Raw genomic sequence first — 27884 nt, forward strand, 5'->3', positions numbered from 1 at the left:
GGATGAAGTTCCCTGTGCTGGACAGTAATTTTTTTGGCCATACCCACAGCATGCAGAAGTTCCTGGGCCAGGGATCGAACCTGAGTCAGAGCAGTGGCAATGTCGAGTCCTTAACTGTTAGACCAGTAGCGACCATCACGGATCTCTTTTCCTTTTTTCCTCCTCTTCTTCTTCTTCTTTTTTTTTTTTTTTAATTCTTTTTAGGGCCACACCTGCAGCATATGAAAGTTCCCAGGGTAGGCATAGAAGTGGAACTTCAGCTGCTGGCCTACACTACAGCCACAGCAACACGACCTACACCACTGCTCACAGCAACATCGGATCCTGGACCCGCTGAGTGGGGCCAAGGATCCAATCTGCATCCTCAGGTAGCTGGGTGCTTAACGTTACACTGCACTACAATGGGAGCTCCAAGTTCTTTTTTAGCTTCTCCAATGTTCTAGAAGGTGGACATAAACCCATGAACACAATAGTGAAATCCGCTATTTGTTATCTGGGCACTGTAAGTTTTAGCAGAGAACACAGCTTGTGCAAAGGCCCTGCGGTGGGATGCAACCCCACAAATGCAGGGAGGTCCATGAGTCTTTAAAGAAGGCAGCAACATACAGCGGGATGGAACTGGAGACCAGACAGAGAGAGCTGGTCTCCAAATCCTGAGGAGCCTTCTAGGCTGTGGGAACAAGGTTAGACTTTGTTATTTGTTTAATTTGCTTTTTAGGGCCACACCCTTGGCATATGGAAGCTCCCAGGCTAGGGGTCGAATCAGAGCTGCAGCTGCTGGTCTACACCACAGCCACAGCAACACCAGATACAAGCGGCATCTATGATCTATGCTGCACTTGCATCAATGCTGGATCCTTAACCCACTGAGTGAGGCTGGGGGTGGAGCCTGCATCCTCATGGATACTAGTCAGGTTCATTTCCGCTGAGCCACGATGGGAACTCCAAGGTTGGATGTTAGATGATGCATATTGACTCATGTTCTGACTCATGAAATTCCTCCTTTCTTAGCTGAAGAATTTCATGTTCTTGCTCTCTTGAGATTTATGTTCCTCTGTATCACCTTCTCAATCTAATGCGTCATTCATTATTTTGAATATTAGCTCATTCTTGGAGTTCCCTGGTGGCTCCATGGGTTAAGGATCTGGCACTCTCACGGTTGTGGTTCAGGTTGCTGCTGTGGCATGGGTTTGATCCCTGGCCCAAGAACTTCTGCATGTGGTGGTGGTGGTGGGGTGCAGCCAGAAATGAACAGACAATGAACTCATTCCAAGAGAGGTCAATCCCCCACAGCACCCCCCACACCCGGACTAACTTTAGGGGCGTCCCCAGTGATTGCTTTAACTTTCTTCTTCCCGAAAGACATTTATTTATTTCTCAAATTCAATGGAGTTCATTGTATTTACAGTTGTACCTTGATCATCATGACGTGGTTTTATAGCTTTTCCATCTCAAACCCCCAGCCCATCCCCCCACAAACCATCAGTTTTCCAAAGTCTGAGAGTCTCTATCTGGTCTGCAAAGCAGTTCCTTGTGTCCTTTTTTCAGATGCCACATGGAAGGGATAGCATATCATGTGGGTGTCTCACTGTCTGACTAGCTTCACGCAGCCTCATCATGTCCAAGTCCACCCACGTGGCTGCAAATGCCATTCCTTCTTTCCTTTTCAGGGCTGAGTCATATTCCTTTGTGTCTATGGACCACATCTTTATCCACGCCTCTGTCGATGGACATTGAGGTGGTTTCCACGTCTTGGCTGTGATATAGAGTACGGCAACGAACAATGGAGTACATGAGTCTTTTCAAGTCATGGTTCTCTCCAGACCGATGCCCAGAAGTGGGATTGCTGGATCAAATGGTCATTCTATTTTTAGTTTTCTGAGGAATCTCCCTCCTGTTTTCCATAATGGCTGCACCAATTGACCTTCCCACCGACAGTATAAGAACGTCCCCTGTTCTCCACAGCCTCTCCATCATTTCTTGTTTGCAGACTTTTGGATGATGGCCGAAAACCACTTAAAGGAGAGATTTAAAGTTCTGGTTGGACGGTGATACACGTTTGTGGTTATTTTGCTATCAAATTTCAACTTTATGATATTATGGCCCCACATATGGGTGATTATATTTATACGATTTGGAATTCATGTTCTCCTAGAGTGCTAATACACAGTTAAAATGTCCTTTATATTTTATGACTATAGTTCTGCTTAGACAGCTATTAGATTTTCCTTCTGTTACATAACTTAAATCCTTAATATCTGTCTTTTCTTCCCAACTTCTTAATCTGTCATGCTTACGTCTTTGACGATGAGCTACTACTCCTGGTTACATGGAAGATTAGGCGACTTGACCCAACATTCCTGCCGGAACAAACTGAAAAATCCTGTGTGAATACATTTGAAAAGCATCCCATTAGAAACATCTCGAGACTGACAACATTAAAGAGAACTGTCAGGCCATAATCTTGAGGGAGACAGACCGACAGAGCCCTGAAGCCCTTTTTCCCTGAGCAGATTTGGTGAGCTGGCCAAGACTTAACACTTTTGACATCGTCTCAAGTCTCCAGAAACAGAAGATAATGTTTTTAGGTCCTTGTCAAGGTCGGGGAGTCTAATGAGATACTTTCCTCTATGCAGCTCTGATTCTGTAAGTTCTATGCTAGGAGTTCCCACTGTGGCTCAGCGGGTTAAGAACCTCACAGTGTCTGTGAGGATGTGGGTTCAATCCCTGGCCTCGCTCAGTGGGTCAAGGATCTGGCATTGCTGCGAGCTGCAGAGCAGATCACAGATGCGGCTCAGAACCACAACAAGGCTCCCCATACCACACTTTGAGAAACACATATCTGCTTCCGTCTTGAATCTGCTGTGTTATCACCCATCCCATAGCCGCTGGAAAAGTCCACTGGACTCTTCTGAGAGAAAAAGGGTGAAAAAAGACAAATATCAGCTCATCATTATTATGAAAAACAGCAGATTGAAGACAGAAGCAAGGCTCACTGTACCACACTTTGAGCAGAACTGGTGTCAAACTCTTTTTTAATACCCGCCAGCCATTAATGGGATTTGCAAACATGGAAAACTACGTCATTCCTGTCACTAATACTCTCAGATTAGCGACACTATGCTACATACAGCATATATATACATATATATATATATATATATGTATATATATGTATAGTTTATGTAAGATACTCTCTGTATAATAAGAATTAATATATTCTTCATGTGTATGTGGAATCTAAAATACGACACAAAACCAGAACTGGACTCACAGGCATAGAGGGAAGACGTGATTGCCAAGGGGGATGGCTGGGGAAGGATGGATTCAGAGTGTGGGGTTAATACATGCAAACTGTTATGTGTAGGATGGATAAGCAACAACAAGGTCCTACTGTACAGCACAGGGAACTATATTCACTACCCTAAGAGGAATACTAGCAAAGAACATAAGAAAGAATGTATAAATATGTATAATTAAATCACCTTGCTGCAGCTGTATAGCAAAACTAACACAACATTGTAAATCACCTATACTTCAGTTAAAAAAAAAAAGAAAAAAGAATATACGCTCTTCTTCATACAGGAAGAATATATTATTTGTGTGAACACAGAATGGATTTCTTATCGTTAATAAGATACTTGTATCCATCAGTACATATGTAACAATCTGCTCAGCTGGAGTTGCACATATGGGAAATATCAGCCGATACAAATCATATGGGCAAAAGGTATGTGAGTCCTCAATCATTATTTAGAAGGAAAAGAAGACCTGAAATTGATGAGTTTGAGAACCAGCGAAGACCTTCTCAGACGAAGCGTGGACCAGACACATACACAGCTTCCCGAAGTCTGCAGGAAGGCAGATACTGGCACTACATTAATAAGGCAAAGAAGAGTCCTTGAACATATGAATCTACCCTCGTGACACTTAGCGGGATAAATTCACCTCACGCAGGCAGTACTGCCCCCGGTAAAATCCCAAACTCTGAATTAGGTTTGAAATGGTCCTAACGGATAGTGTTTCTAGGCAGATACCGCAAGGATCCCAATCCTTCAGAATGAACAGCATCATTACATCACAGATGCAGCCCTACAGAGACACCCGAAAGAAGCAAACGCACATCTTCTCTGGAGGCCTGTCCCTCATTCAGGCACAAGGAAAAAAGAGTCTTAAATGGAAAGAGGACAAAGCCCATAAGGACTTAGGTCTCTGTGAGCAACTCCCAACATGCATGAGACCCCAAAAGACAGCAACAAAGGTTCCAGAGGTTTGGATGATCAGATCGAGATGGCAACACAACCTACACAATGAACTGAAGGCCGGTATGATTTGAAAAGGTCACGATAGAACTTCTAGACGTGCAAGACACAAACACTGAAATTTAAAATTCAGTAGATGGAGGTAAAAGTAGGCAAGACAGAATCGAAGAGAGAATCGGTGAATCAGAAGACTACAGCTTCCAGAAGCCAGGGCTCAGGGACACAGAACGAAAACATGTGAAAGAGACGTCAAGAAAGAGTGAAGATACCCAAAAAGGAGGTAGAAGAGTTGCAGAAAGACAGGGCACAGCAGCACATGAAGCACTAGTGGTGGAGAATTAACCAGAAAGCCAGTAACCCACAGGTACAGGAAATGGAACCCATCCCAGGAAGAATAAAACAAAATACACATGCACACATGCCTCACATGGGCTTTCCAAGGACCAAAGACAGAGAGAGAAGCTTAAAAGCAGCCAGGGAATAAAAGATGACATCTTTTCAAAGAATTACACCTGACTTCTATCAAACAATGGAAGCCAGACCATGAGGAGAGAGGGGACTAAAAGAATGGAAGCATTGAAAGGAAGTAGATCCCAGAGAAAATATCTTTCCAAAGGGGGTGGCATAATAAAGCTCCAGAAACAACAGTCGAAGAACACTTTTGTGAGTAGACCGTCCCTGAAGGGGATTTTAAACACTGTGCATTAAGAGAGCTGACACGAACCCCTGTTGGGTGGTGTCAGAACATCAAAAGAAACAAAGGGCTCAGACACTGGCAAACATGTAGGCAAATCTCTACAAATGTTGAATGTACAAAACAATATTACTCATGTTTTGTATCAGGTCCAGGATGCCATGAGGACCCACATCTGAAATGAGCGCTTGCTAACGGAAACATACCATAGACAAAAAGGAAAGAAAAATTTTTTTTCTTTCTTGGCTACCCCACGGCATATGGAGTTTCCATGCCAGGGATCAGATCTGAGCTGCAGTTGCGACCTATGCCGCAGCTATGGCAACACCAGGTCCTTTAAGCCACAGTCTCAGGCTGGGGATGGAACCTGCATCCTGGCACTGCAGAGACGCCACTGATCCCACTGCATCACAGTGGGGATTCTAGGAAAGGCAATTTTTATTTTATTATTTATTTATTTATTTATTTATTTATTTATTTATTTATTTTGCTTTTTAGGACCACACCTGTGGCATATGGAGATTCCCAGGCTAGGGGTTGAATCAGAGCTGTAGCTGCCCGCCTACACCACAGCTCACAGCAATGCTGGATCCTTAACCCACTGAGTGAGGCCAGGTATCGAACCTGGGTCCTCATGGATGTTAGATTTGTTAACCTCTGAGCCATGACAGGAGCTGCAGAAAGGCAATTTTTTAGATGGACGTGTTTTATCCAGGTAATGTCATATTTCACATCATCAATGTATTAAGTGTTGATGGACTGATGTTTCGAATCCTGAGGGCTAGATAAATGGTGATTCTTTATGACCACATAACGAAGGCATCATGGTGCAGGCTTGGCTGGGATGCTTGGGGATGCAATCTGGAGGAAGTCCTAACTGAGAGTGTCCATGGCAAGTGAAATGCCAGCAGGAATCTGCAACCAAGGGCATCCACCAGAACCATGAACGGACACTCCAGCATGCACACACGTGTGCACACACACACACTCACACACATGCTCCTGGAAACCGCAGGGGACATTTCACACTTACTGGTGACCTAACAATCAACATGTAAAACCCAGCACGCTTCATGTCCTTTCAAATGGGCGATGCTAAAAGCCACTTAGTGGAAGGGTGACAAGTCACAAGGAAGACCCAGCTGTACAGGATGAGGAGGAAATTGCGGTTGCCAAGCACAGGACTTCACACAGGAATGATGGCATTCTACCGGTCAGATCAGACAGCTGTCCATGACAGGGTCTCATTCCCTAAGTCATTCTTCTCGTGATGTGACCTTCTCTTCTGAACACTCCCTCTGCTGCCTCCCTCCCGGGTTCGTTTGTTTAAAGGATTAAGGCAATGAAAGATCAGCATCACTGCTCTGTTTTATTTTTCTTTTTTTTTATTCGGGTATAGTTTTGAGTTAATTACAATGTTGAGTCAATGTCTGCTATACAGCACAGTGACCCAGTCATACACATACATACATACATTTTTCCTCTTATATTATCTTCCATCGTGGTCCATCCCGAGAGACTGGATAGAGTTCCCTGTGCTGTACAGCAGGACCTCACGGCTGATCCATTCTCAGTGTCATAGTTTGCATCTACTCACCCCAAACTCAAGGGAAAATTCACCAGAGTGATTTTGCACACTTTTCAAACCACTTTTCATTATCTAGGACAATTGTGTCAGGACAGATGAAAAGCATTCAACTTCCATCTTTGAAAACTTAATTTTAAACATTCAATATCTCTGTTGAATAGATCATTTCTCAGCAGGTGTAGCTTCCTCTGTGGGGAGGGGTGTCTGTCTCTACTGTGATGTTCACACCCATTTATCTGATCATTTAGACCAATATCTTCCTGGTTACAAGCTTTGGAAAAATAATAGGAAGTGATGGGGACGTGTGTAAAAAAAGGATCAATCCGGAGTTTGATTTCCCTTCACTCCTTTGGAAAATAATCATAACAGTCATCACTGCTTTACTAATTCAACTGATATTTATTGGACACTAAGGCCACGTCAAACAAAAAGATACAGACTAAGCAAAGCAGAAAGACAGTAATTCTGCTCTTTTTTCTGGAGCAGCCTCCAGCCTACAGGCAAAAATAAGATTTCTATAGTCATAATGCCACCACTAAGGGTTTGAGCATGACAAGAGATGTTTGAGTTGGGTTTATGGTCTAACGTGATGACCTTTTGTTGTATTTCTCATCTGTAGTGGATTGGCAGCAAGACAGAGCAAAATTAGGGCAAGGAAGGCACCCAGGCTGCAACACTGAGCTGCACTCTCCCTCAGACTCATGCAAATGCATCATTTGCACTTGAGACTGTCTTCCTTGAATACGCCTGGAAGCCTTTCTTCCCGTGTCCTGTCTGGCTGGAACCAGCAGAACTTATTCATAAAAAAATAGGTTTGGTCTACATGAACCCACTGGTTTGACCACATATGCCTAGCACAGTGCTCAGCATACCTATATACTTCTTTTGTTAAGCTAAGCAATCTTGGTTGGGTCCTTCCTGGCTGGATACACACCCACCCTCAATAAATGTTGCCCAGTTATTGGTTTAGGGTTTCTCAGTGGTTTCCCACTGGTGCTCAAAAAAAAAAAAAGTTAGGACCTAAGACACAATTTCACTCACTCCAGTTGTCCCATCAGAAGTCAGATTGCAAAATATTGAGGAATAAGGAACATTCTGATTCAACTGGCTTCGTCAGCCTGGCTCTAAGTCCTAGACAGATGTTGCCAGTAGGGTTGCTGGCTTTAGGAAATCAACACCCAGGACACAGAGTTAAATGTGAATCTCGGATAAAAAACAAATATGTGTTCTTTGGTATAAGCATGTCCCATCTACAGCATAGGACAAACTTCTAATAAATAAACTCTTTGTCTCAAATATTGCACTGGATATATTGACAGTAAACTACAATGCATAGTTTCTTGTGCAATATTTGGTATTTATTGATATTTAAAGTGTTGTATAACTGAAAATAAAATTTAACTGGTATCTTGTATTACTTGGGCAACTCCACTTCCAAATGTGAAGCCTGACTCTTTAGGGGCAGAAACGGAAGAGGCAAAGACAGCTGGGTATCAACAAAATGCAAACAGTCCGTACAGAGTGACCACAGAGACTTGTTCATCAGGATTTTATTCTAAGTAAATAATAGAAGTAAATAATAGACATGTGGGGCAGAGGGAAGCATAAAGATGCTGCCTCGGCATTGTTTTAGAGGAGGTCAAAGAAAGTGTACCTTTCTCATTAAAACACTATGCTGCTATCTAAACTATTAGGGAACATATACCAATGAAGTTAGAATACTCCCTCACTCAAAAATAAACTCAAAAGCTGGCTTAAAGACTTAAATACAAGACAATGCACCATACATCCCCAAGAAGAAACATAAGCAAAACATTCTCTGATCTAAATCATAGCAATATTCTCTTGAGTCAGTCTCCCAAGGTGATAGAAATATAAGCAAAAGTAAACAAATGGGCCCTAAATAAACTCACAAGCTTTTTCACAGCACAGGAAACCATGTACAAAATGAAAAGACAGCCTACAGACTGAGAGCAAATATTTGCCAACGATGTGACCGATTTAATTTCCAAAATTTACTAACAGCTCATATAACTCAATAATACAAACACAAAACCCAAACAACCTCATCAAAAATTGAGCAAAATATCTCAATAGACATTTTCCCCAAAGAAGGCATATAGATGGCCAAAGGCACATGAAAAGATGCTCAATATTGCTAATCATTAGAAAAATGCAAAACCAAACTGCAAGGAGGTATCATTTCACATCCATCAGAATGGCTATTATCAAAAATTCTACAAATACTAAATGCTGGAGAGGGTGTGGAAAAAAGGGAACCCTCCTACACTGTTGGTGGAAATGTAAGCTAGTGCAACCACTATGGAGATTCCTTAAAAAAAAAAAAACAGAAATACTAGATGCAAACTATTGTCTTTGGAATGGAAAAGCAATCAGATCCTTCTGTATAGCACTGGGAACTGTATCTAGTCACTTATGATGGAGCATGAAATGTGAGAAAAAGAATGTATATTTATGTGTGTGCCTGGGTCACCTTGCTGTACAGTAGAAAACTGACAGAACACTGTAAACCAGCTATGATGGAAAAAATAAAAATCATTAAAAAAAATAGAACTACTATATGATCTAGCAATCCAGTCCTGGGCATCTATCTGGAAAATATGAAAATTCTAAATAAAAAAGATCCATGCATCCCCATGTTCACAGCCGCACTATTTGCAACAGCCAAGACGTGGAAACAACCCAAGTGCCCATCAACAGAGGAATGGATTAAAAAAAGATGTGGTACATATATACAATGGAATATTACTCAGCCATAAAAAATAAAATAATGCCATTTGCAGCAACGTGGATGGACCTAGAGATTCTCACCCTAAATGAAGCAAGTAAGACAAAGACAAATACCATATGACAACACTTACATGAGGAATCTGAACAATAGTACAAATGAACTTATTTGCAACACAGAAATAGACTCACGGACATAGAAAACAAACATATGGTTCCCAGAGAAGAAAGGCGGGAAGAGATTAAATTAAGAGTTTGGGATTAACATGTACACACCACTGTATATAAAAGAGATAATCAATAAGGACCTACTGTACAGCACAGGGAACCCTAGTCAATATCCTGTAATAACCTATAAGGGAAAAAAGAATCCTTTGCTATACACCTGAAGCTAACACAATACGGTGATCAGCTATAACTGAAAAAAAAAAATGGAGAAAGCCATATAAAAATTTCATGAATTAATATTAAATTAAAAATTTGAACACTATAATTACAAATACACTTGCGTAACAGTAATTGCTAAAGAAACGACTCAGAATGACGGGCAATTAGATTGTGTGTAGGAGATGTTTGATGTTAGTGTCCACAGCAAAATTATTGTATTAGGGTTGTCCAGATGAAAAGAACAGAGTGTGTATATACAGGTATAAGCATATAGAAATATATATGTATGTGTGTGTATATATGGTGGGGTGTGTGTATGTAGAAGGGGGAGGGGCAGAGATTCATTTTAAGGAACTGACCCATACAATTACAGAGACTGGCAAGTCCAAAATCTGGCAAGTAGACCCGCAGGCTGGAAACCTGGGAAAGAGGTGGTGTTGCTGCCCAAATCCAAAGGACACCTGCTGCAAAACTCCCTCCTGCTCTGGGGAGGTCAGTCTTGTGTTCTATTCAGGCCTTCGACTGATTTGACGAGGCCCACCCACATCATGGAGGGCAATCTCCTTTACTCAGAGTCCAACAATTTCAGCCATCAACACCCCACAGAAACATCCAGATGAGTCTCTGACTACAAACAAATCCATATCCTGTGGCTGAGTCAACACATAAGATTAATACAAATATTATTGCTAAAATGAAATACTTGGGGAAAAGGAGGAGTGAATGTGAAGCCAGGAACTGGAAGCTGCCACAATACACATTTCTTTTTTTTTTTTTTTTTTTTTTTTTTTGCCTTTTAAGGCCACACCTGAGGGATACAGAAGTTCCCAGGCTAGCGGTCGAATTGGAGCTGCAGCTACTGGCCTATACCACAGCCACAGCAATGTGGGATCTGAGCCACATCTGCGACCTACACCACAGCTCACACCAGATCCTCTAACCCACTATGTGGGGCCAGGGATCGAACCCACGTCCTCATGGATACTAGCTGGTTTCATTACCACTGAGCCACAATGGGAACACCAATAATGTGCTATTTTTAAAAGCAGCCAAACAGAAAGACAAATATCATGATATCACTTATACGTGGAATCTAATAAAAAATGACTCAAAAGTACTTATTTACAAAACAGAAACAAGCCTAATTTAACAAGAGATAAATTGGGAGGTTGGGATATATACACACTACTACACATAAAACAGATAAATAACAAGGACCTACTGTCTAGCACAGGGAAATCTACTCATATTCGGTAACAACCTACATGGGAAGAGAAGCTAAAAAAGAATGGATCCATGTCTATGTATAAATGGATCCCTTTGCTGTACACCTGAAACTAACACAACATTGTAAATCAACTCTCCTCCAATAAAATTAGATTTAAAAAAATAAAAGCAGCCAGACAACAAACGGGCTGAGATAAATGGGAAGCAGGTGCAAGCAGCACAAGGTTAGAAGAGGCTTTTGTGAGATGGGAGCATCTGTCATGCTTATGGGCCAGGAGCAGGAGACGAAGGAATGCCTCCCAATAATGACCCCTCTCAGCACCCCCAAGCCAGGAACTGCTGTGATTCGAGGCAGAAAGAGAAATCCCCTGCAGCTAACTGCCAGTACCCTTTTATAACAAGATTTGCCTTCACTTTGGGACACGGGAGTCAGGAGAATAGACACAGACGATGTTTGATCTGATCTATTCTGAAATGTGCGTGTGTGTTCCCAGGAAAGAATCCTGTCCATTGGAAAGAAGCACAATCATACTGTAGGTTAAGATGTAGACCTTACAGGTATTATCTGGGCCAACTTTTTCCAAGCACTTATGGCCATCATTTATTCATTCAACAAACACTATTGCACGATCACCATCATCTTGCCTGCTTCTTTATTTTATTTTTTAAAAAATTTGTATTATAATTGATTTACAATGTTTTGTCAATTTCTGCTATACAGCAAAGTAACCCAGTCATAATATAATATACACATATATATATATATATACACACACATTCTTTTTTTCATGTTATCTTCCACCACATTCCATCACAACCTGCTTCTTTATTTTTATATATATGGTTTCATGTGCAGTACTGATTTCAAGAATGACCGCACTACCCATAGGTCAAACAAATGAGTGGACAAAAGACCAACAGCTCTGCCCCATCCTCCCTTCCAAAATCCTGGGCAGAAATTCTGGGACAAGCCTTGGTCATTTCCACACAGTGTCTAAAACAGACTTCGGGTGTTTTCCTTAAGCCACGTTTACTAAGACCAAAAAGGATGATCTCGCAAGATAACCCAAAGCTCAAGTGTGCACGATCTTATTGTCTACGTGACAGGAGCCTGACAGCTTATTAGCAAAAAGCACCATGAAGATCATCACCATTGCCTTCATCCCATCATCACCAACACCACCATCGTCACCAACACCTCCACCATCACCAGTATCACCATCATCACTGTCACCTCCACTATCATCACTGTCACCTCCACCATCTTTACCGTCATCTCCACCATCATGACCATCCCTTCCACCATCATCACAGTCACCTCCACCATCTTTACCGTCATCTCCACCATCATGACCGTCACTTCCACCATCATCACAGTCACCTCCACCATCTTTACCGTCATCTCCACCATCATGACCGTCACTTCCACCATCATCACAGTCACCTCCACCATCTTTACCGTCATCTCCACCATCATTACCATCCCTTCCACCATCATCACAGTCACCTCCACCATCTTTACCGTCATCTCCACCATCATTACCGTCACTTCCACCATCATCACCGTCACCTCCACCATCTTTACCGTCATCTCCACCATCATGACCGTCACTTCCACCATCATCACAGTCACCTCCACCATCTTTACCATCATCTCCACCATCATGACCGTCACTTCCACCATCATCACAGTCACCTCCACCATCATGACCATCACTTCCACCATCTTTACCGTCATCTCCACCATCATGACCGTCACTTCCACCATCATCACAGTCACCTCCACCATCTTTACCGTCATCTCCACCATCATGACCATCACTTCCACCATCTTTACCGTCATCTCCACCATCATGACCGTCACTTCCACCATCATCACAGTCACCTCCACCATCTTTACCATCATCTCCACCATCATGACCATCACTTCCACCATCTTTACCGTCATCTCCACCATCATGACCATCACTTCCACCATCTTTACCGTCATCTCCACCATCATGACCGTCACTTCCACCATCATCACAGTCACCTCCACCATCTTTACCGTCATCTCCACCATCATGACCATCACTTCCACCATCTCTACCGTCATCTCCACCATCATGACCGTCACTTCCACCATCTTTACCATTATCTCCACCATCATGACCGTCACTTCCACCATCATCACAGTCACCTCCACCATCTTTACCGTCATCTCCACCATCATGACCATCACTTCCACCATCATCACAGTCACCTCCATCATCTTTACCGTCATCTCCACCATCATGACCATCACTTCCACCATCATCAGTCACCTCCACCATCTTTACCGTCATCTCCACCATCATGACCATCACTTCCACCATCTTTACTGTCATCTCCACCATCATTACCGTCACTTCCACCATCATCACAGTCACCTCCACCATCTTTACCGTCACTTCCACCATCATCACAGTCACCTCCACCATCTTTACCGTCATCTCCACCATCATGACCGTCACTTCCACCATCATCACAGTCACCTCCACCATCTTTAACCGTCATCTCCACCATCATGACCGTCACTTCCACCATCATCACAGTCACCTCCACCATCTTTACCGTCATCTCCACCATCATTACCATCCCTTCCACCATCATCACAGTCACCTCACCATCTTTACCGTCATCTCCACCATCATGACCGTCACTTCCACCATCATCACCGTCACCTCCACCATCTTTACCGTCATCTCCACCATCATGACCGTCACTTCCACCATCATCACAGTCACCTCCACCATCTTTACCATCATCTCCACCATCATGACCATCACTTCCACCATCTTTACCGTCATCTCCACCATCATGACCATCACTTCCACCATCTTTACCGTCATCTCCACCATCATGACCGTCACTTCCACCATCATCACAGTCACCTCCACCATCTTTACCGTCATCTCCACCATCATGACCGTCACTTCCACCATCATCACAGTCACCTCCACCATCTTTACCGTCATCTCCACCATCATGACCGTCACTTCCACCATCATCACAGTCACCTCCACCATCTTTACCGTCACTTCCACCATCATCACAGTCACCTCCATCATCTTTACCGTCATCTCCACCATCATGACCATCACTTCCACCATCATCAGTCACCTCCACCATCTTTACCGTCATCTCCACCATCATTACCATCCCTTCCACCATCATCACAGTCACCTCCACCATCTTTACCGTCATCTCCACCATCATGACCGTCACTTCCACCATCATCACAGTCACCTCCACCATCTTTACCATCATCTCCACCATCGTGACCATCACTTCCATCATCTTTACCATTATCTCCACCATCATTACCGTCACTTCCACCATCATCACAGTCACCTCCACCATCTTTACCGTCATCTCCACCATCATGACCGTCACTTCCACCATCATCACAGTCACCTCCACCATCTTTACCGTCATCTCCACCATCATGACCATCACTTCCACCATCTTTACCGTCATCTCCACCATCATGACCGTCACTTCCACCATCATCACAGTCACCTCCATCATCTTTACCATCATCTCCACCATCATGACCATCACTTCCACCATCTTTACCGTCATCTCCACCATCATGACCATCACTTCCACCATCATCACCGTCACCTCCACCATCTTTACCATCATCTCCACCATCATGACCATCACTTCCACCATCATCACCGTCACCTCCACCATCATCACAGTCACCTCCACCATCTTTACCGTCATCTCCACCATCATGACCGTCAATTCCACCATCATCACAGTCACCTCCACCATCATTACCATCACTTCCACCATCACCATCACCACCTTCACTGTCACCTCCACCATCATCACCATCGTCACCACCTTCACCATCACTGTTATCTTCAGCATCATTATCCCCACCATCATCATCATAACTTCCCTCCCCTTCACCATCAGCAGCCTCCTCCTCCTCACCACAACTCTCATCCTTGAGAATCTGAATCCCCTCTCATGAGTCATCAGAATGGCCACTTAGGCTTCTGAGAAAACAACCTGGCCTGAAAGGACTCTCCCTCGTGTCTTTATCCCTCAAAGACAGTTGTCTGACTGATGCTTTCCTTTGGGCAGTGGAGCCTCCTCGGTGCCGAAAAACAAGGAAAAGTGATGATCAAACCTCCTTGGGAGACAGCTCCTAAATGGCCTCATAACAAATTGGTCTGGTTTGAGCCTCCTAAGCAATTTCCAGCACAGATTCATCCCTTACACTCCTTTGTTGTGTGTTACCTCACGGCTCCTTGGGGATCCATTAATGGAAACTCAAGTGAATACCATGTCTTTCTCTCCTTCCTCTTCCCTTGAACAAGTTTGGTTTCTCTCTGGAGGAACATGCTGTCCTGAATAACCACAGGCATAGAAATGTTCATTTATGCTACTTTGCCCTTCCAGAAGAGCCATCTCTAAAAGAATGCATATCTAGGTAGGATTGGGCCGCCTTGCTGTACAGCAGAAATTGGCACAAAATTGTAAATCAGCTTTTTAAAAAAAAGTTTTAAAAAAAGAAAAGAAAAAGAAAAAAACAAAGAGACATCTGGCCATCTGGAAATGAAAACACTCAGGTGGACCCATCCACTAATTTTGAAAGAGTGGCTTTAGATTTTTCTAGGGGTCAGCATCTTTGAGATCAAACTCAGATGAAAATCAGAGAAGATACATATGGAAGCTGTGCTGGGAAATGTATTAGGAAAAGGAATTGGAGGAGGAAGCCTGGTTATTTAGCTCAGACATGGCTGCATGTAACTAGACCAAGGAAGGAAGTCTCCCCATGGTCACAGGTCCCACGGGGGGAGCAACAGAAAATCAGGGGAACCAAATCTGTCAGTTCCTTCTGAGCTGCTGTGGGCTGATGGCTGCATCCTGGCCCCATCAACGAGGCTTGGCAGTGTATTGTTAGCAAAGTTAGAGCTTGAGACCCAAACTTGAGTCAATCTGGGAAGAAAGCCCAGCTGACAACCATGACTCAACAAGGCCAGCCTGAGACTCCACAGGTTCAAATGGTTATTCAAACAGATGAATGGTACCAGGCTGCCAAAGTGACATGGCCAGGTGTCTGTCCAGGTGGATAAGGCTGGTGAAAGAACTCCAGACATGAAAAGTTTGGAAAATGAGGCAGGGAGACTTGCCATTGTGATGAGCCAGCCATCCACCCACCAGTCCATGCATCCATCCATTCACTATCCATCCATCTACCTATCCATCCATTCATCCATCCATCCACTGATACATTATCCATCCACTGATCCATCCATCTGTTTATCCATCAACTCATCCATCCATATACATCCATCCATCCACTGATCCATCATTCATCCATCCATATCCATCCATCCATTAATCCATCAACTCACCCATCCATATCCATCAATCCACTCATCCATCCATCCATTCCATTCAACAGGCATGCGTAATGTACCAGGAACTTCCCCAGCCTCGGGGACACAAAGCATAAAGACATGGTCCTGTTAATAGGACTCCAGGCTCCCAGTCAGAGTTGAGGCATCAAGAAGAAAGATTCACAAGGAAGGGCACTGAGGTTGGGTGACTGCAATACTAGGATGTAGCCATCTCTTGCTTTAGAATGATGGCTCACAAAAAACAGGGGGACTGTGATGCAGGGGTCAACTCAGGATTTGGGGATTGGTACCAAGGACCTTACCCCCGCCCCCATCTCTGGCAGCCCAACGAGAACAGAGACATCATTTTACCTTCTTCATGAAGATCTGGTGCAAGAAGGGCTTCCTCCACGGGCAGCTTTAAAGTTCCCTCTTTCGCCTGATCTAGGAATTGACATGGATGTGAGCTTCTGAGTGGAGTCATGGGAGGAGACAGTGGAAGATGCCTTGTGTAAAGATAAGGGGATGGGATGGAGGAGAACAAAACCCAAGGGTGGAAGTTAAAGATGAGACGCAGCGGTGAAGGGACCCTCCAAGGGGAGCTGGAGAGAGGGTAGCACTTGCTCTGGTGAAGGGCAAAAAATGCCTAAGACAGAGGAGGATGCCAGGAGCACAAGACTGTAGTTGTTGAGGATAGCGTTGCTCTAGGAATGACACAGACTCAAGGGCAGCTGCAGGACACAGGGTGGGTCATAGTTGGGTGGGTTATCTGGGGGAAGCTGGAGGATAGAAGGCCTTGACCAGGTGGCCAAGGGCTTGGGCTCATAGGCAACAAGAGACAGTGGAGGCATGGCTGGAAGAGGACGGCTCTTCTCCGTGCCCTGGACTCTGGTGGAGAGAGACTGGGAGCAAGAGAACAGGAGAGCACGGCTCTAACTAACCCTTGCAAAGAACCGCTCACAGCAGAAGAGCAACAGAGAAACCAAAGCACAAGAGCGATTTCCAAAGAAGGTGAGTGAGTAAAGGAACGCGACGTCCATGGGAGGTTCAAAGTCGCTCACGCTCAGTCGTCGTGGGGGCTCCAATCGTGGGTGTCCTCTGAAGAAATCATTGTGTTTTTAAGATAGAGTAAACCGGGGAGTTCCCCGTGTGGCTCAGCGGGTTATGAACCCAACTCGTGTCCATGACGATGCAGTTTGACCTCTGGCCTTGCTCAGCGGGTTAAGGATCCAGTGTTGCTGTGACACGCGGTGTAGGTGGCAGCTGGGATCCTGTGTTGCCGTGGCTGTGGGGTAGGCCCGCACCTACAGCTCTGATGGACCCCTAGCCTGGGAACCTCCATATGACGCAGGTGCAGCCCTAAAAAGGAAAAAAAAAAAAAGACAGAATAAATGGAGAGAAGGCATGAGCAGCAGAGGCAGGTGTCGATGTTGTAATTTAAAGTATTATGTGAATACGAGAGAGGGAGAGTTTTACTGAGAACATAAGTAGCCACGAAGATGTGTTGGGGGAAATTCAGCATCCCCGGGGAAGTGTCCCCTTCCATCATCCAGCCTTACTGATGATGGCAAAGCCTGTGATGCGGCCACAGGAAAGAACTGGCCATTTTTGACTAGCTTACTTTTTTTGTTGTGAACACTTTCGCTTATTTATTTTCCGAAATGAATAATGAAAAAATTAACGCTTCACACGCTGAGCTCTTAAATAGGTAAAAGAGCATGAAGCACATTTTATAGTCTATGGCCATTCCACCCTGAACACGACCCATCCCTTCTGAAATACTGGGGAGGGGGGGTTGTATATTTTTTTAGGGCCCCACCTGAGACAGATGGAGGTTCCCAGGCTCGAGGTCCAATCAGAGCTGTAGCTGCAGGTCTACAGCACAGCCACAGCAATGCAGGGTCTAAGCTACAACTGTGACCTACACCAGAGCTCATGGCAACACCGGATCCTTAACCCACTGGGCGAGGCCAGGGATCGAACCTGAGTCCTCATGCATACTAGTCGGGCTGGTTACCACTGAGCCACCATAGGAACTCCCGAAATACTTTTTAGAAAAAAATTTCTCAGCAACCGCGCTCGAGTGGTCAGTGGGTCCCCTTGTCCCCACGGTCATGGTTCTGCAGTTTAGGAAACCATGGAGCTGGACATGCATGACGTTTTGTCCTTTTATGTATCACGGAATTCAATTTGCTAACCGTCTTTCCTCCCTTAATTTTATTTTTATTCGAAGATAGTCGATTTACGGTGTTGTGTCCATTTCTGCTGCACAGCAAAGTGACCCAGTCAGACACATATATACCTTCTGTTTCTCATACTATCTTCCATCCTGGTCTCTCCCAAGAGGCTGGACAGAGTTCCCTGTGCGGGGCAGCAGGACCTCACTGCTGATCCATTCTCAATGTCCTAGTTTGCATCTACTCACCCCAACCTCCCCGTCCATCCCGCTCCTTCCCCCTTGGCAACCACACGTCTGTTGTGTGCGTCTGTGAGTCTGTTTCTGTTCTGTAGACAGGTTCATTTGCGCTACATTTTAGATGCCACATAGAAGTGACATCACGTGGTGTTTGTCGTTCTCTGTCTGACTTCACTGAGGATGAGAATCTCTAGGAGCCCACTTTCAATACAGTAATGGAGTAAAAGGAATACGTACAGTCACTCTCCACTATAATATCTAAACGTGTGACCAGCAGAGAGTCTAGGATGCCAACATACAAGGACTTTGGGACACACACAGGCTCTGACTTCTGTTGCGGAAAAAGATTCAAGTGGATGCAAACTAGAACGTGAGGTCCTGCTGTCCAGCACAGGGAACTCTGTCCAGTCTCTTGGGACAGGCCAGGATGGAAGAGAATACAAGAAAGGGAATGTATGTATATGTATGACAGGGCCACTGTGCTGGACAGCAGGAATTATCACAAACCTGTAAATCAATGATAATTTAATTTAAAAAATAAATTTTAAAAAGATTCAATCAGGGATTTGAGCTGTTGCAACGCAATCTCTGTGACCTGTGCATTCGGAATTAACAGAACAACCAGAACTCACGTGCTGGAATAATGGTGGAACTGGAAAGGAAGGGGAGAGGGGCCCGCCTTCCTTTGTCCTTAAATGGTTATGTAGACTGGCCAACGGGGACCGGCTGTCGAGCACAGGGAACCCTACCCAGTATCCTGTGATAACCTATAAGGGAAAAGAATCTGAAAGACAGTGGATGTGTGTGCATGGATCACAGAGTCACTCTGTTGTATAGCAGAGACGACCACCACCTTATAAATCAACTCAACTTCAATAAACCTTAAAAAAAGGAGTACGAAGACGTGGCCCATATACACAGCGGAATATTACGCAGCCATAAAAAAGAACGAAATCATGCCATTTGCAGCCACGTGGATACACCTAGAGATTCTCATCCTCAGTGAGGTAAGTCAGACAGAGAGGACAAATACCATATGATATCACTTTTCTGTGGAATCTAAAATACGCACACAAACGAACCTCTCTACAGAACAGAAACTGACTCACAGACATGGAGAACAGACGTGTGGTTGCCAAGGGGGAGCGGGGGGAGCGGGCTGGATGGGGAGTTTGGGGTTCGTAGATGCAAACTCTGACACTGAGAATGGATCAGCCATGAGGTCCTGCAGTCCAGCACAGGGACCTCTGTCCAGTCTCCTGGACTAGACCATGAGGGAAGATTACATGAGGAAAAGCATGTTTATCTGGGCCACTATGCTGTACAGCAGAAATTGACACAACACTACACTATAATAAAAAGAAATTTTTTAAAAAAGAATTAAACCTGGAGGTCCTGCTGTGGTGCCACAGGATCGGTGGTATCTTGGAAGCGCTGGGACACAGGTTCGATCCCCAGCCCCGGCACAGTGGGTGAAGGATCTGGCGTTACCTCAGCGGGAGCTTAGGTTGTGACTGCAGCTTGGGTGTGATCCCTGGCCTGGGAACTCCATATGCTGCAGGGTGGCCAAAAAAAATTCAGAAAAAGAAAGGAAGGAAGCAAAAAAGAAATCGGTATTTACAAATTCGGGAGAGTCTGCAAAGACCAGGAAAGGGAGAGAGAAATAGCGTCCCTGTGTGTTCAGGATGGCATTTGAGACAGGGCTTGGCATCTCTCCCATAGGAACTTGTAGGACAGAAAACAAGGCTGCCTGAGAATGCCAGTGAAACTGACGCTCCCGTCTCACCCAGTGGGTGCCACGGTCCCTATGCTGAGAGCAAACCTGGAGTCTGCCTGTCACGGTGAAACCGAAGCCTGGGGGACCTCCCCAAGCTCAGATGAACCGAACCTGGCTTGCGTCTCCGGAGGCAGATGGAAACGTGCCTGGGATCGAATACGCGGGAATCCAGTAATCCAGTTACTCTGGGTGTGCAGAGAGCCGGAGCTGATGAGATGAGGAACTGTCAGTTTCTGCCAACACAGCCCAGAACGTTCCATGGAAAAATCAAGCATTTGGATAATGGACACGAATGAGTCGGGTGCAACCCCTACCCTCGGAGTCTCGTGTTCATACCTACAGAATATCATATCCATTCTCATAGCATTAGACAGTGCAAACGCCCAAGGAGCTGAGCTCTCAGGGCCCTTTGCAATGAGGACGGCCACGTGTTGCTGATGGACTCTGCAAAAGGGATCCGATTCCTGAACGGCGACAGACACAGCAGGAGAGGTTCCTTTGCGGCTTTTAGGAGTCATGCTGCAATCCCCGACGCTCGTGGGTTGCTCTGATTCCAACCCCAGAGAGCTGCATGCAAGAATATCTGAGATCATCTGTTTTTCTTCCTTCCTTTCGACTTCTCTTTTCTTTTTCGGGCTGCATCTGCAGTATTTGGACGTTCCCAGGTTAGAGGTCGAATCGGAGCTCAGTTGCCAGCCGACACCACCGCCACCGCCACGCCGGATCCAAGCTGCATCTGTGACCTACACCACTGCTTGTGGCAACGCTGGATCCTTAACACTCTGAGCGAGGCCAGGGATGGAACCTGTATCCTCATGGATCCTAGTTGGGTTCTTAACCTCCTGAGCCACCAAGGGAACTCCCAGCCATACTGCTTTAAATCATTTGGGCGAAACCTTTCAGACTTTCTAGTCTGATGCCCAAGGTGGGAGATGGCCAGAGAGATGGGCAGAGACCCAATTTTATGACAAGTGTTCACTGCAGGGTCACAACCACACAGCTGTCTACACACTCAGGAAACTCTCTTGTGTAGACACTCCTTTCCCCCCATCCCGGAGCACATTACAACTGCCCTCACCAAGTCCGGTCCCCACATAAACCAGTCTATCCTTTTCTTTCCCCAATTAGCCTAAAATCTGAAGCTCAAGGGCACATTGCTAAAGGTATCCATCACTCCATCATTTTTTTTTTAATTTTCCCCGCTGTACAGCACGGGGACCAAGTTACTCTTACATGTATACATTTTTTCCCCCACCCTTTGTTCTGTTGCAGTATGAGTATCTAGACATAGTTCTCAATGCTACTCAGCAGGCTCTCCTTGTAAATCCATTCCAAGTTGTATCTGATAACCCCAAGCTCCCGATCCCTCCCACTCCCTCCCTCTCCAGTCGGGCAGCCACAAGTCTATTCTCCAAGTTCATGATTTTCTTTTCTGCGGAGAGGTTCATTTGTGCTGGATATCAGATTCCAGTTATAAGTGATACCATATGGTATTTGTCTTTGTCTTTCTGACTCATTTCACTCAGGACGAGAGTCTCTAGTTCCATCCATGTTGCTGCAAATGGCATTATGTCATTCTTTTTTATGGCTGAGTAGTATTCCACTGTGTGAATATACCACATCTTCCTCATCCAATCATCTGCTGATGGACATTTGGGTTGTTCCCATGTCCTGGCTATTGCATCACTCCATCTTAACCACATGTTTCTCGTCCTTGTCAGGATTAGATGACCATCCACCTGCTGGGGCTCCTGGTCATGTGGGGACAGAGGACATGCAGGACCTCGGCAGACCATCACCAAAAGCCAGCCTGGCCCTTCCCCCTTCATGGATGTCCAGGCAGGTGAGGCAGACGTCCAGGTGCATCTACTTTGCGGTCTATTTCCCAGCATCCGGGCCACGGGAAGACCTCACAATATTGCTGTGGACAGACAGCTGCCTCCTCTCCCTCCCTCAGCCAGGGAGTCTGTCAAGGACCACAGAGAACGTAGAAGTCCTTCCGTCGTGGAAAGGGACACCCCAACCCAAGCCCCCAAGAGAGCCTCTCAGGAAGCTTCTGATCTCAACAAAAATGGGAGGCTCTCCTATCCACCTCTCAAATTCTTCTTCTTCTTTTTTTTTTGGAGTTAGATTTATTTTTTATGAAGGGATCGCTGATGTACAGAGTCGAGTCCATTTCTGCTGTACAGCATAGAGCACCTACAGGTTCTCAAATTAAGGGAAATCAGTCAAAGAGAAAGATAAAAAAAACCCCATAGGTTATGGCTTCTGTGTGGGATCTAAAATGCGGCACAAATGAACCTGTCTGCAGAACAGAAACAGACTCAGAGACACAGAGACCAGACGTGGGGTTGCCAAGGGGGAGGAGGAGGGAGGGGACGGACGGGGAGTTTGGGGTTCGTAGTTGCAAACTAGGACATGGACAATGGATAAGTCATGAGGTCCTGCTGTCCAGCACAGGGAACTCTCCCCGGTCTCCTGGGATAGACCGTGATGGCAGAGAATATGAGAAAAAGAATGTATGTATATGTGTGACTGGGTCGCTCTGCTGTGCAGCAGAAACTGACAGAACACTGTAAATCAACTATACTTTAATGTAAAAAATATAAATTAAAAACTGTGGCACAGAAGAACCTCTCTGCAAAACAGAAACAGACTCGCAGACACAGAGCACAGACGTGGTTGCCAAGGGGGAGGGGGAGGGAGTGGGATGGACGGGGAGTTTGGGGCTCGTAGATGCAAACCCTGACACTGAGAATGGATAAGTAGTGAGGTCTATGATTCCTTTTTATCCCCGTGTTGGTGTGGCTCTTCTCTTCTGCTGCCAACACGGGGCACGCCAAGCTTCCTACGGCAGCCACACTGTGTCAGGTTCACTCAGGATCAAGCAGTCACCCCAGGGAAAGGCGGTCAGTATCCATCAGTCACACAGTTTGGCTGCTGGGGACACTTCATGGACTGAGAGATGGCAGTGATGGCAGTGCCCATGTCGCCGAGCCCCCAGGAAAAGAGGACGGGGCACGAAGGCAGGACACGGATCTGGTGCAGCAAGAGAAGGCTGAGGAGGTGAACATGAGCCTCGGGCCACTCTCGGGAAGACGTCATGGCTCGTGATGGCGAAGCCGCTGTCCTTGGCAGAGGCGCATGACACATCCAGCTCCAAGGCACCTGTCTAGCGGTTTTCTCCACAGACGTCTGTGCAAACCTCTCCATGGGCAAGAAAAGTCACAGGAAAAGTGAGAAAACTCCTTCCCCCTCTGTGCAAAGGGATAATGAAAAGTCTGTGCCCGGGGAACCCAAGGAGGATCCGTACCAGAAAAGGGCGGCATTGCCCACGGCAGAGGGGGCGCGACGGGTGTGGGATTAGCCGAGTCCTTTAAAGGAACAAACATAGCGTCGGAGCTCCTACTCATTACCTGAAGCTGCTATCAGAACACTTCCAGGACTTCGTGTCGTGGCTCAGCGGGTAAAAGACGCGAAGAGTCTCCATGAGGACGCAGGTTCGATCCCTGGCCTCGCTCCATGGGTTAAGGATCTGGTGTGGCCGTGAGCTGTGGGGTAGGTCACAGACTGGGCTCGGATCCCACGTTGCTGTGGCTGTGCCCTAGGCTGGCAGCTGCAGCTCCGGTGCAGCCCCTAGCCTGGGACCCTCCACATGCTGCAGGTGTGGCCCTAAAAAAGTAAAAACTCAGGCTAAATAAAGCACAGGCATGTTTCTCCGTATCTCCTTCCAGTGTGATTTCTGCCTCATTTACCGCTCCCTCCTCCTCACCCATCCGGGGGACGAGACTTGGGGGTTCTCCCCATCCCGTTCACCTTCTGGAGCTTTCGTCTCGTTTCTGTGAACGTCCGCCTCACTGCCTGGGGAGGCTCCACCCCCCGGGCCCCCCGGGTCCTGAGAACCCTGGGCATCTCATGGGAAGACCTCACGGTGGCCGTGCGTTGCTTCTCCTCCCCGAGTGGGTAAAGCTTCAAGGCCCCCCACCCCTGCGAGGAATCCGGGCATCTTCCAGGAGAACCCCCCGCTCCAGGCCCAGGCGTCTAGGTCCTGGAAGGAGACAGGTGCGTGAGCAGAGGCGGGCGGCCACCCCGGGCGGGCGCGTGGGCGCTGACGCACTGGGACGTGATGCCCTGCTCCTGCCGCCCATGGAGGCTCTGGCGTCCCCAGCTCTCCGCCCTGACCTCCTTCTCTGCCTCCGTCCCCGAGCAGGATCTCTGCGGGGTGACGATGGACAGAGCCATGCGGGTGGACGCGCCCCCTCCTTCCTCTCTGGTGACCCAACATTTCTCTGCCTGGCCTTCCCTCGCAGCCGCACCGCCGCCGTTCCCTGACGCCTCCACACCTGGGTGCTTGGGGGCAAGGCGTTAAATGCCAGGCGGACCCTATAGAGAAAGTGATGGTGTCACCTCCTTACAGGGTCTGCCCACACCTGGACCAGGAAGCCCAGGATTTATGAGTTCATGACGCGTGGCTTTATGACCAGCAGCCCGTCCACTGCGCTGGGGGCGGGGAAGCTGTGGTTGGGCGGGGGTGAGTTCCGGGCGCAGCTGTCCCCTCAAAGGCAGGAGACACGTTATACCGGTTCCCCCGCCTCCTCGGTCTCCATCCATCTGAGCCAGGCGGGGTCCATGTCTGCAGGAGACACTCACTGGTCCTGCCTGAGCATCCTGCCGACTTGCCACCAGCCTGGCAACGTGGAGCTGCTGAGCACCGATTCAGGACATGGTCCTAGAAAGGAGACCCACTTCTCCATCGAAGCACAGATCCAGATCCACCTGGTGCAGGAAAACATGATTTTCCCACAACTTGGGACACCGTCTTCCCCACTCCGTCCCCCAGCCCAGCATCTCCTTGAAAGTAGAAAGAATCAGAGTTCCTGTTGTGGCTCCGTGGGTTAAGAACCCAACATAGTGTCCGTGAGGATGCGGGTTCGATCCCTGGCCTCGCTCAGTGGGTTAAGAGCCTGACATAGTGTCCGTGAGGATGCGGGTTCGATCCCTGGCCTCGCTCAGTGGGTTAAGAGCCTGACATAGTGTCCGTGAGGATGCGGGTTCGATCCCTGGCCTCGCTCAGTGGGTTAAGGATCCAGCATGACCATGAGCTGTGCTGTAGGTCACAGATACGGCTTGGATCTGGTATTGCTGTGGCTGTGGTGTAGACCGGCAGCTGCAGCTTGGGCTCAAACCCTAGCCTGGGAACTTCCATATTCTGTGGGTAGGACCGTAAAAAGAAAAGAAAAGAAAAAGAAAAAAGAATCAACTATACTTCAATATAATTTTCAAAAAAACAGGGAAAAAAGGGGGAATCACCTAAGTGTCTTTTGACAGGAGACAAGTGCTATTATAATGCACTTTCTAGTTTCTGTGTTTCTGATGCTTTGACCTTATGGGGTCTTGCTGACTTCCTAGGTGTGGCCCAGTTCCTAGAGAGAGCCAAGGACTCACTTTTCAAATGCCCACTGACCGAGGCAGAGCCCCTCACCTCCTCTGTGGGGCTCCCCTAGTCTGAGCCATCGTGCACCTTCCCTCGTCCTCCTGCCCCAGGGCCAGGTGCCAGCAACTAGAACAGCCCTGCACCCCAGGACCGGCTGGTATATGTCACACCAGCCCCCCGTAAGCCTGCTCCCCTGCCTCACCTGTTCCCTCCTGCAGAAACCACAGTACAGGTGCTTGTCTCGTTCCCCTTCCACCTGCCTCCTGACCCACCCCGGAGCTGCCCCGTGTAACCCTGCATGGCATGGCATGTCCCCTCCTCTTAGAAATGGCGAGTCACCAGCTGTCTCTTTTTTCTCCTGTTCCTGTAGAGGTAAAACCGATGAATAGAAATTGTATAGTTTTCAAAGGAATACTACTCAGCCATAAAAAAGAACAAAATCATGCCATGTGCAGCAGGGATGCAACGAAAAATTCTCAACTTCAGCGAAGTGAGTAAAGAAAGAGAAAGACAAACACCATATGAGACCACTTTTATGTGGAGTGTGGAGTCTAAAATGTGGCACAGATGATTCTACCTACAGAACAGAAACAGACTCACAGACGTGGAGGACAGCCGTGTGGTTGCCAAGGGGGAGGGGGAGGGATGGACGAGGAGTTTGGGGTTCGTAGAATCAAACTATGACGCTGAGAATGGGTAAGCTGTGGGGTCCTACTGTCCAGCGCAGGGAACTCTAGCCAGTCTCCTGGGATAGACCAGGATGGAAGAGTCTATAAGAAAGGAAATGTATACATATGCATGACTGGGTCACTGTACTGTGCCACAGAAATGGGCACAACCCCGTAAATCAACTATATTTTAATTTAAACAATGGTGAGGCTTGGGCTGGCATATGCCCACTAAGGAATATGGAATAGCCGGTTCGCAGGGACCTGCTGTCTGGCACAGGGAGCACTACCCGTCTTCTGGGCTAACGCAGATGAGGCTGGGTGCGTGTTTATGTCTGCATACCCGAATCATTTGCATCGACACCACAGGACACCTCCACCATACGTCCATCTGAAACCCACGGTTAAGACGGCAAATCTTACGCTAGGTTCGTTTACCGCCGTGGAACCAGTATTAATGAAAAGAACGCCACGTAACCGCCATCTGCAGGTTATACGTCTGAAGAAGGTACTCACACCTGGAGTAAGAGCAGCTTCCATCTCAGGCCTGGGATTGCTTCTTGCGTCTACTGGGTATCACGACGCGAAGCCAGAGCCTCGGCACACACAGGGTGGCGCGCGCATCCAAAGCATCTTGTGGAAACGCACGGGAGGGGCTGTCCTTGGCACCCTAGTGCAGGACCGCCTTCCAAGCATGTGCAGGAGGGACTGCATCCTCGAAGCTGCTGGCAGGGTGGTTCTGAGGACACAGGACATCGGTCTGTTGAGTTTTCCGGTGCGTAGGCGGAGTCTGTGCGGGAGGACTGTCAGAGCTGCCCTCATTTCATCACACTAAGCAGCCGTGGACCAAAGGACCATGGCATCTCAGTGACGTGTCGGGCATGGCATGCCCATGGCCGCCCACAGCAGCGCCACGGGGCGGGTACCACCAGCTCCGTTTTAGGAGCAGCGGGTTTGTGCCTCAACATCTGTGTCCAATGGATCCGCTGAGCTGCATCGCCGGCTCCGGGGAGAATGAAATCCACATCCGAGTCTCAACCAGGAACCACAGGTCCCTTTTCCTCGAGCACTTTGCTCGAGGTGCCTCTGTGCCCTCGGAGCTGCCTGGTGGCTCTAGGCAATGAGCTCTGGACGCACCTGTTCAGGGGAGGGGGGACGGTGACACAGAGCTCAGGCAGCAGAAGCCCCAGGAAGCAGATCGAGCAGCCCGAAATCAAAATCAGATGCATGGCTGATTTCCGGAGGCTTTCTGCTCTTCCAGCCCCTGCCTGGACTGAACAGGGTGAACGGCAGTGCCCCCCA

General features: G+C 47.0%; 1 protein-coding gene across 2 annotated transcripts in view; it reads right to left on the reverse strand.

Annotated features, from left to right (window-relative positions):
- Positions 1–1460: 1460 nt before the first annotated feature.
- DHRSX (dehydrogenase/reductase X-linked) overlaps positions 1461–27884 on the reverse strand; it is a 230868-nt gene continuing 204444 nt past the window's right edge. Inside the window, exons 10-12 of one of the 2 annotated variants that reach the window (XR_007132866.1) lie at positions 16660–16731; positions 2298–2383; positions 1461–2015 (exon numbers count right to left, since the gene is read on the reverse strand). The gene's annotated coding sequence lies outside the window, so the exon portion shown is untranslated. Of the gene's footprint in view, positions 2384–16659; positions 16732–27884 lie in introns of both variants that reach the window. The other variant, XR_007132865.1, reaches the window with a different exon arrangement.

This window comes from Phacochoerus africanus, chromosome X (assembly GCF_016906955.1).
Source record: "Phacochoerus africanus isolate WHEZ1 chromosome X, ROS_Pafr_v1, whole genome shotgun sequence".
NCBI classification, from domain to species: Eukaryota; Metazoa; Chordata; class Mammalia; order Artiodactyla; family Suidae; genus Phacochoerus; species Phacochoerus africanus.